Below are 15,600 nucleotides of genomic sequence, written 5' to 3' on the forward strand. Positions count from 1 at the left end.
TCTCCTGGGCATTGACCCAGGCCTGCTTGTGCCTCTGGGTCAACATTTCCTTTTAAAACCAGTTCCTCAGCTTCTGCCTGCAAGCCACATTCCCAATGGTAAGTCACGAGTCCAGGAGCATGGAACTTGTATCTGGGACAGATATCAAGCTGTCCTTTTCATTACCCTAAGGTGTATTTGTACAAAGAGAGTCCTCCTGACCTTTCTTACTCATCAGTATATCAGCTTAGCCTGAATGCCAGCTCAAGTGAAGGTCAGGGTCATGGCTCACAAGGCATGCTAAGCCGTTCCCAGTGGGGGTCTCTCCCCTGCTTTCCTGGCTCTTCTTCTGTTCCCTTCACATTCACCCCCAACCTCATCCTTCCCCCCTAACCTCTAGGTCTCTGTGCTCTAACTACAGTGAATTATTCGCTGTTTCCTCAATGTGCATCAGCTGTTAGATCTCCTTAACTTTACTCATACTGGTCTCTCTCCTTGAAATATACTTTTACCAATTTCTATTGTACTTGCAGATTGCTTCTTCATTCTTCATGACTCAGCTCCAGTGTTTATTCACCTGTTAAATCATCCTCAACGTTTCTGGCCATAACTAGTTACTCTACTAGCATCTTTTAAAATAATTTTCCTACTAAAGTATGTATGATATTCTGAGTTGAAACTACGGCTCAATCTTGGCAGTCTCTAACTGGGAAAGTTGCTTGATGGTAGGAGTTATCTCCTACCCTCTGGCACTGGGGATAAGGTAAAAAAAATACTTAGAATGTGAATGATCAAATGACTGAGCAGATAAAGAAGGAATGATGTAGAAGAAAAGATAGCATGTAGGAGGTAGATGACAGTGCCACAGTTGAAGGCATGCAGAAATGACAAGTGTTGCCTTAGTTCTGGGAGTGACAAGTTATTTCAGAAGACTAAGAAGGGGCTCTGCTGGAATCCTTGATTTCTTGGTCAAGGTGCTTTGATCAAGGTGCATTTGAGGGGAGGAGGCACAGTTCCTGAAACTGGAACTTGTCCCAGTCTGGGCAGTGGGCTGAAGGTATCTGTATACTAGCAACTTGGGAAGGGATGTCCTAGGTGATGCTGAGTTGAGACTATCCTGAGGAGGGGCTCTTGGTTCTTGGATCTCTTAGAGGTTTGAGGATGTCTGGATAGACACAAGCTGTGCCTTGTGGGTACGTATTTATAATAACAAATGAGGCACTCGGTATACAGTATTGAATGAATAAATAATAGAAAATAGCTCTAGCTTCAAACTGGGCAGCTATTAGGAAAATATACATGGAAATGTTAATGTACATTTCTGTAAATAGGTTTTCTCTGGCTTTTCCCCTGTTCCTTGAATTTCTATAATTTTGTCTTTTATATATGGCAATATTCCAGTCTTTTTAAAAGAATTTTATTTATTTTTGGCTGCATTGGGTCTTCGTTGCTGCACGCAGCCTTTCTCTAGTTGCGGCGAGCAGGGGCTACTCTTTTGCGGTGTTTTGCGGTGTGCGGGCTTCTCATCGCGGTGGCTTCTCTTGTTGCGGAGCACGGGCTCTAGGCACGCGGGCTTCAGTAGTCGTGGCACGTGGGCTCAGTAGTTGTGGCTCGCGCGGGCTCAGTAGCTGCGGCTCGCGGGCTCTAGAGCGCAGGCTCAGTAGCTGTCGCACACGGGATTAGTTGTTCCGCAGCACGTGGGATCTTCCCGGACCAGGGATCAAACCCACGTTCAGGGCTCGACCAGGGCTCGCCTGCATTGGCAGGCGGATTCTTAACCACTGCGCCACCAGGGAAGCCCGGCAGGCAGATTCTTAACCACTGCGCCACCAGGGAAGTCCTCCAGTCATTTTTAAAAGACTGTTTTTTTAGAGCGGATGTAAGTTCACAACAAAGTTAAGTGGAAAGTACCGAGATTTCCCATTCACTCCCTGCCCTCACAATGCTCATTTTATTTTTTACTCTATTATTTTTCAAATACAGCAAAACATATCCATTATAAGAAAGAAAGCTCAAATAAGCAAAAAGGGAGAGGAAGGAAAAATCTTCCCATATAATATCTTCTAAAGATAACCACTCTTAATTTTTGGTGGCTAAGCTGATGTAGATCAATATTTTTCTTAATAATCTTGCATATAACATAATTGAGTAGAAAATAACTTTTCTTATACACTACACTTTTATTTTTTAAAGATTTACTCTCTTTTGTACAAAAGGTAATTCACGTACATAATATCAATTGCAAAAGTCACCTAAGGGTATATAGCTTCTTCCATACCTTCCCAGATATAACGTATGTATTTATAACTGTATACATACATATATATATATATATATTTCTTTTTCCCCCAGGCAAATGGTAGCTCACCCCAAACATCATTCAGCATCTTGTTTACTTACAACAGATGTCAGAGATCTATTACATTTCAGTTCACTGCAATTTTCAATACTTTTGCTAGGTGGCAAGAACTATTAAAGTCAAAGATAACTTTTTTTGAGTAAGACCAATTAAGACACGTAAGCAATAAAGAGAGGCTGATGCGCTTTGAATGATACTCCAAACTGCTAATACAAGGAGGCACAGAGAATGGGGGTTCGGCAGACAACAGGAACTATGGAGTGGACGGCAGGGAACCGGCCCGAGGCCCGGGAACGGTGGGCAAGAAGTTGTCCAGTTCTAGCTTGGAAGACAGGCTGCTGGGAGAATGGGAGTGGCTGAGGTGAGTGACTAGAGGTAGGGAGGGAAAGAGAAATTCATGGAGAAAAAAGAGCAAGGACTACTGAAATCTTAAAGAACCTCTGGTTGTGTTCTACTTTGCATGGGTAAAGGAGAAATTTCTGCCTAGCTGCAAACCCCAATTTATGCTTCATAGCACATCCTCGTGGCCTATCCATCCCAGTTGCTGTCCTAGCTGGTTTTGCCTCTTGCAATCCTCCTTTGCAAGGCAGGGCTGCCCTGATATGATCCCTGATACAATCCCCTTGAGGGGATTCTCAAGGCCACTCTGTACCTGTTTTGTGTGGCTCTGCTTGGGGTGACTTCTTTATCAAAGCTGGGACAGATGCCGAGAAGAAAGCAAGCTCCCCTCTCCTGAGACTCTTTTAATGCTCTCTCAGGGGGCCCAGAACCTTCATTCAGTACCTTTTCTAGTATAGTGCTGGAGCGTCCACTGCTCACAGATCCTCTGTTCTTTGCCTAGAAGTGGGAAGTTTTGGGAACTGCTCCCTGCCTTCTGAGGGAACGGGTCTTCTGTCAACCTTCTGAGAGGCCCAGGCTACACCTGTGTTATACTTCTTGGGCCGGGGATTTCAGCTCACCCCCACTGGCAGCACTCGAGTTGGATCAAAATATTTGTCTCGTGTAAATGTAGGGATTTTATTTTGTACAATGCTAAATTAGTTCTTAGGACAGGCTCTGTGTTAAAAAATATATTGAGTAGCTAGAAATAACGAGTAGAAATCATGAGGAGCTAGGAATGTGGGTAGGTTCCCAGGCTAGCACAGAAAAGCTTATTTAAGCAGAATGAAGGTGGAGTCTACGTTAAAAGAGCTACAGATCAGAACCACTAGGTGTAGCAATACTTCTAGGGGAAATGTCCTCTGGGCACAGAGTGGAATTCTAGGGTTGCAAACTAGAGCCTATAATGGGGAGTGGGAAGCCCTAGGAAGGAGAAACCCATACTGGGTTTGGAACTGAGTGGCTGCGGTGGGCACGAGGGAGTTAATGAGCCTGGGAAAAGGAAGGCTCCTGCGGAGAGGAGAGGACGATGGGTTGGTTGTCTCTTCCTTTTTCATCTGTCTCACCAGGGAGCTTCTGCGTGTGATAAGCAGAGACTGAAACCCTTAGGGGGAAGAGGGCGAGTGGGAGGAGAAAAAGGAGGAGGAGAGGCAGCTAAAACGTTTGGGGTCCTTAGTTACAGAACACAACCTTCTTTTCCCATTGCTGGTAGATGCTATTGCCCCCGAGGGAGGGTTTCCCTGCCCCTAAAGTCCCTTCTCTTCTTGCAGGGACCCTCCACCCTGATTTGACCTGGGAAAGGCAAGAAGGTGCAATGAGGACTTGGGAAGGGAGACTGAGAAAAGATAGAAGTGTGGCAGGAACGTAGAGTCAGAGTCGACAGCAGTGTTCGCAGGAAGTGACGGGGAGGGGACAAGGGAGGCAGTTCCTTGAGCATACATGGAAGGGCCAAGTGCGGTGTGGCCTGTTTGCATTTTTATGCTTTTTCATAGGTAAAAATGAATAACCTTTCTCTCGAGATGAGGAGTCTTCCATCGGCTGGAGAAATGGGGTTCCACTTAGGAAAAAGAGCTTTTGTCTTGGGAGTTAACATATAAACCCATTCTAGCGGACTGAGTAACAGTACCACGGCCATTATTTTTAGAAAAAGGAAAGAGACCCCAAGATGACTAATTCTTGTGGTAAATGGTGAAGGAAATGGTTCTATTGTTACACCCAATGATGGTTCCACTGCCCTGGCCTTCTCCAGGAACAGGTGTGCTCTTCGATGGGTATCTGTCATATGCTCAGTATGACACAGACCACATCATTTTCCCATCTGCAGACTCGGCCACCACATCCTGATCTTGAAAATCTGAAATGTAAACTGAACTGTGCTCCTTTTAGGACTCTATTCTTAGTGACTTATGTGAATTAACTTCTTGCCTAAATTTCCACACACTTAAGAAGGTTTTTCCACACATGCTTTTGCCTCTCCTTGAGAAGACGAAACAAATAAACCAAGACCTTTTTATCACATGATATTTTATATGCAAATAGACAAAAATATTTGTCTCATGTATTAAGTAGTTCAAAAAACAATTACAAGTATGCTAGTCATATATATTACAATATATATGTGTGTGTGTATATATATATAGATAGATAGATGATTTTAGGCTTTTCTCATTAGTGTTTTTAATTAGGGGATATTTTAGCAAAATTGTTTTGAAGTCACTCTTCTCGGGTTAAAATCCTAGCTCTGAAGTTATTAGCTCTGTGTCCTTAAAAGCTAAGTAACCTCTCTGTGTCTCTGTTTCCTTGTCTAAATAGGGCTAACATGGACTCTGATGGCAGGATTAAATGAGTCAATACATTTAAAGTTCTGAGAACAGTTTTTAGAATATATTAAGTGTTCATTAAGTCTTCGTAGCTGTTATTTAAACCTAAAATAGTTCACCAGAAGGAAAATAACTTGCTGTAGTGGCAAAAGAACAAGCTTAAAATCAAGAAGATCTGGATTTGCATCTTTAAATCCTGCTCCTTGCTTGATCTAGAAAATTATTTAACCTTTATGAGTTTCAATTTTCTGATTTGTAAAACAGGAATAATGATATCTACTTTGTGAATGTTACTGTGCGTCTTAAATAACGTAAGTAAATAACACGTTATCACATGATCTTCTAGTCTCAGTAATATATACGTAAATGAATGAATTTAATTTTATTAAACCTTGACCCTTGAGTACAGTTTAAAAAATATTCTCTGTAATGAAATGTGAAGTATGCAGAAAGCACTTGGGCTACATATTGAAGTAGAACTGATGCTTCCAGGAAAAGCACTAGAGTGACTGAGTTGCGGGCTGAACTAGCAGCTTGTCTCAGGAAACACCATTTTTTCCTGAAAGAACAATGGACAAACTATGGCTATACACATTTGGAATTTTAGCAGATATTTTCTTGAAAAAGAATGGAGTCTGTCACTCGAGGAAAACAACTGACTATATGTTGACAATGACAAAATTCAAGTTTTCAAATGAAAATTAAAATTTTTGAAAACTTGATCCACTATTACGAAATGTGTCAGCATTTGGAAGGGCCACATAACTTAATGGGTCAGTATTTTTTCAAATGACTGGTGCATGATATAAGAAAATCATGAATGAGCAAAAGATACGTTCAAAGTACGTTACCTTACACCTGTCAGAATGGCTATTGTCAAAAAGACGAGAGGTAATGTGGAGATTTCTCCAAAGGAGACATACAGATGGCCAAAAAGCACATGAAAAGATGATCAACATCACTAATTATCAGAGAAATGCAAACCAAAACTACAATGAGGTATCACCTCACACCGGTCAGAATGGCCATCAACAAGAAATCTACAAACAATAAATGCTGGAGCGGGTGTGGAGAAAAGGGAACCCTCCTGCACTGTTGGTGGGAATGTAAATTGATACAGCCACTATGGAGAACAGTATGGAGATTCCTTATAAAACTAAAAACAGAACTACCATATGGAAATATAAGTTGATGCAGCCACTGTGGAAAACAGTATGCAGGTTCCTCAGAAAACTGAAAAGAGAATTATCATATGATCCAGCAATCCCAGTACTGGGCATATATCCAGACAAAAACTCTAATTAAAAAAGATACATGCACCCCTATGCTCACAGAACCACTATTCACAATAGCCAAGACATGGAAACAACCGAAATGTCCATCGACAGGTGAATGGATAAAGAATATGTGGCACAGGACTCCCCTGGTGGCACAGCGGTTAAGAATCCACCTGCTGATGCAGGGGACACGGGTTCGAGCCGTGGTCTGGGAAGATTCCACATGCCGCGGAGCACCTAAGCCCGTGCACCACAACTACTGAAGCCCGCGCGCCTAGAGCCCGTGCTCTGCAACAAGAGAAGCCACCGCGATGAGAAGCCTGCGCACCGCAACAAAGAGTAGCCCCGGCTCGCCGCAACTAGAGCAAGCGTGCATGCAGCAACAAAGACCCAACAGCCAAAAATAAAATAAAAATAAAAAAAAACTAAATTTATAAAAAAAGAATGTAGGACAATTAAAAAATATGATAGCACTTATATGTGGAATCTAAAAAATAATACAAATGAATCTATATACAAAACAGAAACAGACTCACAGGCATAGAAAACAAAGTTATGGGTACCAAACGGGAAAGGGGGGGGGGAATTAGGAGCACAGAATTAACAATTACAAAATACTATACAAAAAATAGGTAAGCAACAATGATTTACTGTATAGCACAGGTAACTATATTCAGTACCTTTTTTTTTTTTTTAAGGAATGATGAGAGATTACATTATTTATTTATTTTTGGCCGCATTGGGATCCTGACGTGAAAAATTTGAGTACTGCTATGGATCATGATTTCTGAACACTAGACTAGCTGAACACTAGAATCACCTGAGGAACTTTTAAAAAATACCAATGCCTGACCCCACCCCAGCTCACTTAAATCACAAATTCTGAGTTTGGAGCCTGGACACATTAATATGCATGTATATTTTCAAACTTCCCAGGTTTTACTAATGTACATCCGGGGTTGAAAATTATTGCCCTAGTGTGCTGTTTTCTAAATTCACCCAATCCTAAGTACCATCTGAGAAGATTGTTAAATGTCCCGGGTCCTTCCCTAGATCTAATGAACCAAATCTCTGGGAAAAAGTGCTGGAAAATGTGTTTAATAACCATCTCCAATGATTCTCAAAATGAGACAACTTTGGGAAACACTGCACCATTCTCTTCCCACCCTCCTCTTTTTTTTTTTTTTTGTTTTGTTTTGCGGTACGCAGGCCTCTCACCGTCGTGGCCTCTCCCGTTGCGGAGCACAGGCTCCGGACGCGCAGGCTCAGCGGCCATGGCTCACGGGCCCAGCCGCTCCGCGGCACGTGGGATCCTCCCGGACCGGGGCACGAACCCGCGTCCCCTGCATCGGCAGGCGGACTCTCAACCATTGCGCCACCAGGGAAGCCCCCAGCCTCCTCATTTTTGATGGTAGACTAGCTAAGGCATTAGTTGCTAACAAAGGCATTAATTACCCAACAAATTCAACCCAGGAAGTTTGGAGTGCACACTAAAACCTCCCCTGGGAAATTACCCATTCCTATGAGATTCTGCACGCAGAAATGACTTTAAATTTTAAAGGAATAAAGACAATACAGTTAATTATTTGACAAGGTATTACTCTCATATGAAGGGACTTTTCTCCCAGGCCACTCGAGTTTGTTGTGTAGGAAGTACTTTGTACCTCTGGGTTGGGAGAGAGAATTTTGCATAGGCAGCTGACTCCTCAGCCCACTTGTTTGGAGGGACCTAAGTCAGAGGACCGGCAAGAACCAGTTTTTCTTGATTTGATTGTCTTGGACCTAGGATAAAAGCTTTGTAAAGACAACAATTTCACTTCCTCCTGAACTGTAAGAAGGCAAATAGATCCAAGAAGGGGTCAAATGGATTACCCTGGAGTGCTGATCAGAAAGTAGTTTATGGGAATCACAGTGGAGAAGTGAAACTTGCCTGAGAGAATACACCCTCAAATTCCTACTTTTTATCTTTGGGTAAAACAGGAAGAAAAACACTGCCAGCATTCAATAGTAATTTCCTGTCTGCAGCATCACAGTCATTCTTTTTCCTGGTCAAAGAAATGTAGAAATCCCTCAACTATGAGTGAGTGAGAGCAGAGATTGAGCCTTATTTTTATGTGCTAAATGCTAAATGCCTGGCTCATAATAAATGCTCTCTCGAGCTCAATGTTGAAAAGGTGCAAAAATATTAATAATTTTATACAGAACATTTCTTCAATGTAACTTGTTTTCAACAAGGCTCACATTGAAAATTTGTAAAAACCTTTAAGAGAAACTTAGTTCGTCCAGAAAAGATAACCATCAAGGTGAAAACATTACGTTCGTCTGGGGAGTGGAAATAAGGGGGTTACGGAAAGAAACTTTTCCCTTTATAGCTCTCTACTATTATATTTTTAAACCATGAACAGCTAGCTTATCGACATCTTTCTTTCTTTCTTTCTTTATGGCTGCATCAGGTCTTCGTTGCTGCACGCCGGCTTTCTCTAGTTGCAGCAAGTGGGGACTACTCTTCGTTGCGGTGCACGAGCTTCTCATTGCAGTGGCTTCTCTTGTTGCAGAGCGCAGGTTCTAGGTGAGTGGGCTTCAGTAGTTGCGGCACGTGGGCTTCAGTAGTTGTGCCTTGAGGGCTCTAGAGCACAGGCTCAGTAGTTGTGGCATACGGGCTTAGTTGCTCTGCGGCATGTGGGATCCTCCCAGACCAGAGCTCGAACCCGTGTCCCCTGTGTTGGCAGGCGGATTCTTAACCACTGCACCACCAGGGAAGTCCTTAGACATCTTTTAAATGAGAAGTTTAAATATTGAATTACATAATCATGTAAGTGGAGACCTTGCAGTGACCTTGGAGACCCCTCTCTCCTCTTCACTCAGAATAGTTCCAACTTCCTCTTCACTGTTAACTATAAGTGGCAGTATTGGAAAGCCCACAATTCTCTTCTTCTATCAAGAGGTAGAATCTTTTTTTTTTTGGCAGTACGCGGGCCTCTCAGTGTTGTGGCCTCTCCCGTTGCAGAGCACAGGCTCTGGACGCGCAGGCCCAGTGGCCATGGCTCACGGGCCCAGCCGCGGACTGGGGCACGAACCGGCGTCCCCTGCATCGGCAGGCGGACTCTCAACCACTGCGCCACCAGGGAAGCCCCAGAGGTAGAATCTTTTGAATATGGGTTGGCCATGTGATTTGCTTTGATCAATGGGATATGCATGCTTTGATCAATGGGATGTTAGCAAATGTTACACAAGCAGTCTTGAGAAACACTGGTTCCATGGGGCCTGCCGCTTTGGTGTTCTTGTCACTTGTCTACCTGTTGATGATGAGTGACAAGGATCCATTTGCCTTCACTGCCCTAGCTGACCCGTGGACACGTTAGCAAGGCCACCTGGGAACAGTCAGCCCCCATCTAATTCTCCAATTGACCACAGATACATGAGCAATCCCAGAGGACATCAGCCCTGCCTGGCCCAGACCAGTAGAAACCTCCTACAGAATTGTGAACTAAATAAATGGTCATTGTTTTAAACCACAGAGTTTCAGTATGGTTTGTTATGCAGCAATTGTAACTGATACAGTCTCTAAATTAGGAATTCTCTGCTCTAGTCAAATAGATCCATTTGATCTCCATGACAAACCACTGTTCATCCACCTTTGTTCATACTCTTTCCCTAAATGAACTGTGCTCCTTGTCTTCATTCTGTATCCAAGACCTATCTCTTTTCTTTGACAGTATCCTCAATTCCTCCACCTCTCCATGACCAAGAGCTTCCTTTTCTAAACTCTTGTAATGTGCTTTATATCCGTTAAGCATGCCAGTGCTAGTTTTAAAATTCTATTGGAGGGCTTCACTGGTGGCGCAGTGGTTGAGAATCCGCCTGCCGATGCAGGGGTCACGGGTTCGTGCCCTGGTCCGGGAAGATCCCACATGCCGCGGAGCAACTAAGCCCGTGAGCCATGGCTGCTGGGCCTGCGCGTCCGGAGCCTGTGCTCCGCAACGGGAGAGGCCACAGCAGTGAGAGGCCCGCATACAGCAAAAAAAAAAAAAAAAAAAAAAATTCTATTGGAAATATTTCTGTAGTTTAACACAACAGAGATGAATGAGACTTAATCCAAAGCACTTTTACAGAAATATGCTGTTTAATTTGTTCCTTTCCAATTTTACTACTATTTAACTCAATAGTCTAATTTCTCTGATACCTGCACAACACTTAAAAGCTCTCATTAATCTTTGTATGCATAGGTCCAATTTCTGCCATTGTAATGTTGACTTCTAAAGGGTAGAAACTCTTCCCCATCTCTCAAAGTGTTCTTCACAGGACCTAGTGTATAATACATAAAGAACTGTGCTCTGGCTCTGGAGTCAGAAAAACCTGGGTCCAAATCCCGGGCACCTACTAGCTGTGTGACCTTGGGTAAAAGAATTAACTTCTCTGAAAGCCAAACTTCCCTTATTTTAAAAAATAATTAGGGACTCCCTTGGTGGCGCAGTGGTTAAGGCTCCACGCTCCCAGTGTAGGGGGCCTGGGTTAGATCCCTGGTTGGGGAACTAAGATCTCGCATGCTGCAATTAAGACCCGGCACAGCCACATAAATAAATATTAAAAAAAATAATAATTATACTTAATCTGTAGGGGTATTTTGAAGATTAAATGACCTAAATCAAACCTAGTCAGTGACCTAAATCAAACCTAGTCAGTACGGCACACATAGTAGGCATGCTGCAAATAAAAACTTTTCCTATTAAAAAAAAAAGCCTCAGGGCTTCCCTGGTGGCGCAGTGGTTGAGAATCCGCCTGCCGATGCAGGAGACACGGGTTCGTGCCCTGGTCCGGGAAGATCCCACGTGCCGCGGAGCAACTAAGCCCGTGAGCCATGGCCGCTGAGCCTGTGCGTCCGGAGCCTGTGCTCCGCAACGGGAGACGCCACAACAGTGAGAGGCCCGCGTACCGCAAAAAAAAAAAAAAAAAAAAAAAAAAAAGCCTCACGTTGAGATGTAGAACACAGGTAGTTTAAAACCTGGCTGCTCAAAGTGCAGTCCTGTGCATCTGAGCAGCACTGTCATCAGCTGGGAGGTTGTGAGAAATACAGAATGTCAGACCCCCAACCTAGACCTACTGAAATTGGAGTTTAACAAGATTCCCAGGTGATTCCCATATATGTCAAAGTTTGAGAAGCACTGCCTTAAAAGACCTTAAAGTAAAGCTAAGAGATTGATAAATTGATTTGACATGATGTCTGGGCAATTAAGCACTTAAAGCCACTGGATTAGAGTCTCATCTAACCTCATCATTTGATGGGAATTTCTGATAATGAGCCCCCAAAAGAAAACTTGCATCATCATACACCATCATAGTGATTCCTCAAAGCAAGTTGATAGAAAGGATTTCTCTCTTCTCTAAACTTTAAAACCAATTAATGGATTTCTACTAAATGTGAATGTAGAGGGACTTGTAGGTTTAAAACTTACCTTGAGAATTCAGACCCAGAAGGAGGTGGAAAGAAAACGAAGAAAAAGAAGGACAAGAAACACAAAAAGGATAAGAAGCACAAGAAGCACAAAAAACACAAGAAGGAAAAGGCTGCAGCTGCAGCTGCTGTAACTCCCGTAACCCCTGCAGCCATTGCTGCTCCCACAACCGCGTCAGCACAGGAAGAACCAGAGGCAGAGCCAGAGCCTAAGAAGGAGACTGAAAGTGAGGCTGAAGATAACCTTGATGACTTAGAAAAGCACCTGCGTGAAAAGGCCCTGCGATCAATGCGGAAGGCTCAAGTGTCCCCACAGTCCTAGGTGGAAATGTTTGTTAGGATGTAAATTTTATTTGGTTTGTACGCAATTCAGTTTCAAAATTGCTAAAAATGTGTTTGAGCTTTAGACTATAACACTTGTTGTAATAATTGCTAGGTTGAAGTTCACCATGTAAAAAAAAAAAAAGGGCATGGATTTACATTGCAAAAGGTGTCCACAGTGTATTAGTGACATTCTTTCATTGACAGCTGACATAAATTCATTTAGAGTGAAATATTCTAAGCCAAAAAAAAAATCCCCTTTTTAAAAAAGGGGGTTTAAATATTGTTGGCATTCTTGCTCCGGACGCACAGGCTCAGCGGCCATGGCTCACGGGCTTAGTTGCTCCGCGGCATGTGGGATCTTCCCGGACCAGGGCACGAACCCGTATCTCCTGCATCAGCAGGCGGATTCTCAACCACTGCGCCACCAGGGAAGCCCTATTGTTGGCATTCTTATGGTTCCTTTAAATGCCCCTGTCTATTCCCAGAGGTTTTTCTACTTTTTCTTTCTTTTTTCCTTTTTCTCATTTGAGTCTTAGCACCCATTTAAGTTATGATGTTTCCAACCTTGTATGGTTTTTGCAAGCTTTCCCAGAAATAAGACCACTGTTGAACTACCACAAAAGTATAAATGAATATTTTAATGCCACAATCTTTCCTGTTGCCTGTGGAGTCTCTGCTGAAATGAATCAGGATTTGAGCTCTAGGATGAGAAAATGAGAAAGCATGTTGTTTGCCAGGACACTGTGGGTTTATATTGATGTGTAACAAGTTGATTTGGAACACTGGAATTTCACTCTGTTCTGTTGGGTTTTTTTTTTTTTTTTTTTTGTAAAGGCAGTTAACTAGTCCCAGGAAGGATCCTTCAGTTACATAAAATTTTGTTTTATGAAATGTCAAAAAAAAAAAAAAAACTTACCTTGAAAGATTTTTTCTTTCATTAGCCTCCAACATCTTTCTTTTCATCCCTAGGAATTAAAGAGCAAGGGGAAGAGTTACAAAGAATACCATTTGGTGCTGTAAATGGTGCCTGTGAATAGAAGTTGCTTAAACAAAGCTAACTCTTGAATCTATAATCCAATATACACATTGCTTGAATATTACTCTATGGGGACAGGAACCAAAGGAGGGTTTGACGTGGCCAGTAGGAGCCAGAAGTGGAAAATTTCTACCCCAGAAGCCTTTCCACTAAGGGAGCAAATCTGGAGACTTAAGGGCTCAACGGCAGTATTTTCACTTCCCTGTTGGTTTGTGAAATAATGTTATTTGGGCTGAAGTTCTAGTTTCTCCTCCATAGGCCTCATGTGTCCCTGGCTGCCTTTATAAACATGAGTCAGTATAATGCCACAATAAAAATAGAATCAAGGGGAAAATAAAAAAACTAAGAAGAAGCATTCCAAAGAGAATGTCCATTTTTAAAAGTCTGAAACTTTCTCTGAGGTGCTACTTGGCTTCAGAGTGTATGGTCACTCTTCCTTCAGAAATCTACCAAATTACACAATTTGGTGGAATCAGAGCTCACAAAGATTATGCAAGTTTAATTCTTCTAGGCCCTGTTACCTTTGGGTCAGGATCTAAGTGCTGTTCGGTTAGCTCTCATGAAGGACTTCTATGAACTTCTAATAACTGCTTGGTGATAGAAACAAAAATTTTCATTCGAAGTCTGGTTGTAGAGCTTGGGACTTTTTGCCTTCCAGAGCCACTGTCCTAAATCAGTCAGGCTGGTGGAGAAAGATGCATTTGGGGAGCCCAGAATCCCTTGGATTTGAAGTTTTATTGCTCATTCTTTGTATTAGAGTTCAGATTAGCTAAAAATGCAGACAAAAGGATGCTAAGAAAAATGGAATCCATATCTTATCAAAGAAATCGAATTTTAACCGACTGGTTTAATATATCCATTTCATCTAATTCAGTCCTTTAGGGAGGCATGAATAAGAAGGAATACTAAGATTCACCGTTTCCTTTTAAAAATCTGAAAAGCAGACCAAAAATAAAATAATGAGATAGAGTTGGGTTTAGGATAAAAACTAATGCATGAAAATTGAGATTCTCCACAAAATTGGTTGAGTCATTGGCCTCCTGGTCCTAACAGAAATAAATTATTAAGGGACTGAAGAGACTTCATGTAAATACTCATTTCTGTGATCTTCAAAGAATAGGTAAACAAACAACGTTAGTAAAATGGAAATTCTCACTTGCTCAACTAAGGAACAGAACACTTTTTCTCTTCAAGACCAACTTATGGTAGAGGAAGTGAAGCATTATCTTGACTTGAGGAGGAAGTGTCTCTGTGTCCCAAGACCTAGACATCAGACTGGGGGGAGAGGGAAGAAGTTAACAGATAAAAATATATAAACTAGGAAAGAGAGGCAGGCAGAAGTGTGTAAAGATGGGCAAAAAGAAGCAAAAACTTGTAGCAGAACTCTCTGTCAAAAGTGTTTCCAGGGCTTCCCTGGTGGCGCAGTGGTTGAGAATCTGCCTGCCGATGCAGGGGACACGGGTTCGAGCCCTGGTCTGGGAAGGTCCCACATGCCGCGGAGCAACTGAGCCCGTGAGCCACAGCTACTGAGCCTGCGCGTCTGGAGCCTGTGCTCCGCAACAAGAGAGGCCGCGACAGTGAGAGGCCTGTACACCGCGATGAAGAGTGGCCCCCTCTCGCTGCAACTAGAGAAAGCCCTCGCACAGAAATGAAGACCCAACACAGCCAAAAAAATAAATAAATAAAAATAAATAAAATTTTTTTAAAAAGTGTTTCCAAGGAAAATTTATTTTAGAGTTAATGATACAGATTTCAGTTTCGGTGTTAGAGATTTTTGCTACATCTTTAAGGCAGAGAATGTCAAGTAATAGTGACAATTAGAAAACACAAACCAAAATAGTTAATGGGACTGCTAATTTCTTAAGCATTCAGGTACTTGCCTTGCTACCTCCAAGTAATGCCAACTACAGGGTAAGAGCCAGCAAGGATGAGCTATGCTAAATACTTGGCCTTAGAAATGAAACATATAGCATTAAATTCAATTTGCCCCTTTAATTTACAGCATATTTCCATTCTGAATCATTTTTCAATTGAAAAAATTTCAAAATGCTTCAGAAACTTAACAAATGCAGTAATCATATCATTTGATGCCAAAATGAAAATCTCTCTGAGGTGGAAAATGGGAGTTATTCAAGAGCAAACAGCATCCATTACAATCAATTATATTCTAAATAACAAAATCTCTAGTGCATAACAAGCCATTACAGCTTCATAGGAATTCAGAATGTTGTACTTAATAAAGCAATTATAATCTGTCATCCCGTCCTCAAGATAAGCAGTACTGCCCTGGAGCTTACCTTATAGATTTCTCTGGTATAAATTAGACCTACTGAAGTATAACCAGAAATTTTTAAATGTCATATTAATTTTACCCTATGGAATATGTAACATGTTCCTAAACTCTAACATGTTCATGTTAATTTTTATAGAATATCAATTAAAATTAATCTTCTGCACCAGCAATGGGCTAAAAC

This window comes from Kogia breviceps, chromosome X, assembly GCF_026419965.1.
Source record: "Kogia breviceps isolate mKogBre1 chromosome X, mKogBre1 haplotype 1, whole genome shotgun sequence".
NCBI classification, from domain to species: domain Eukaryota; kingdom Metazoa; phylum Chordata; class Mammalia; order Artiodactyla; family Physeteridae; genus Kogia; species Kogia breviceps.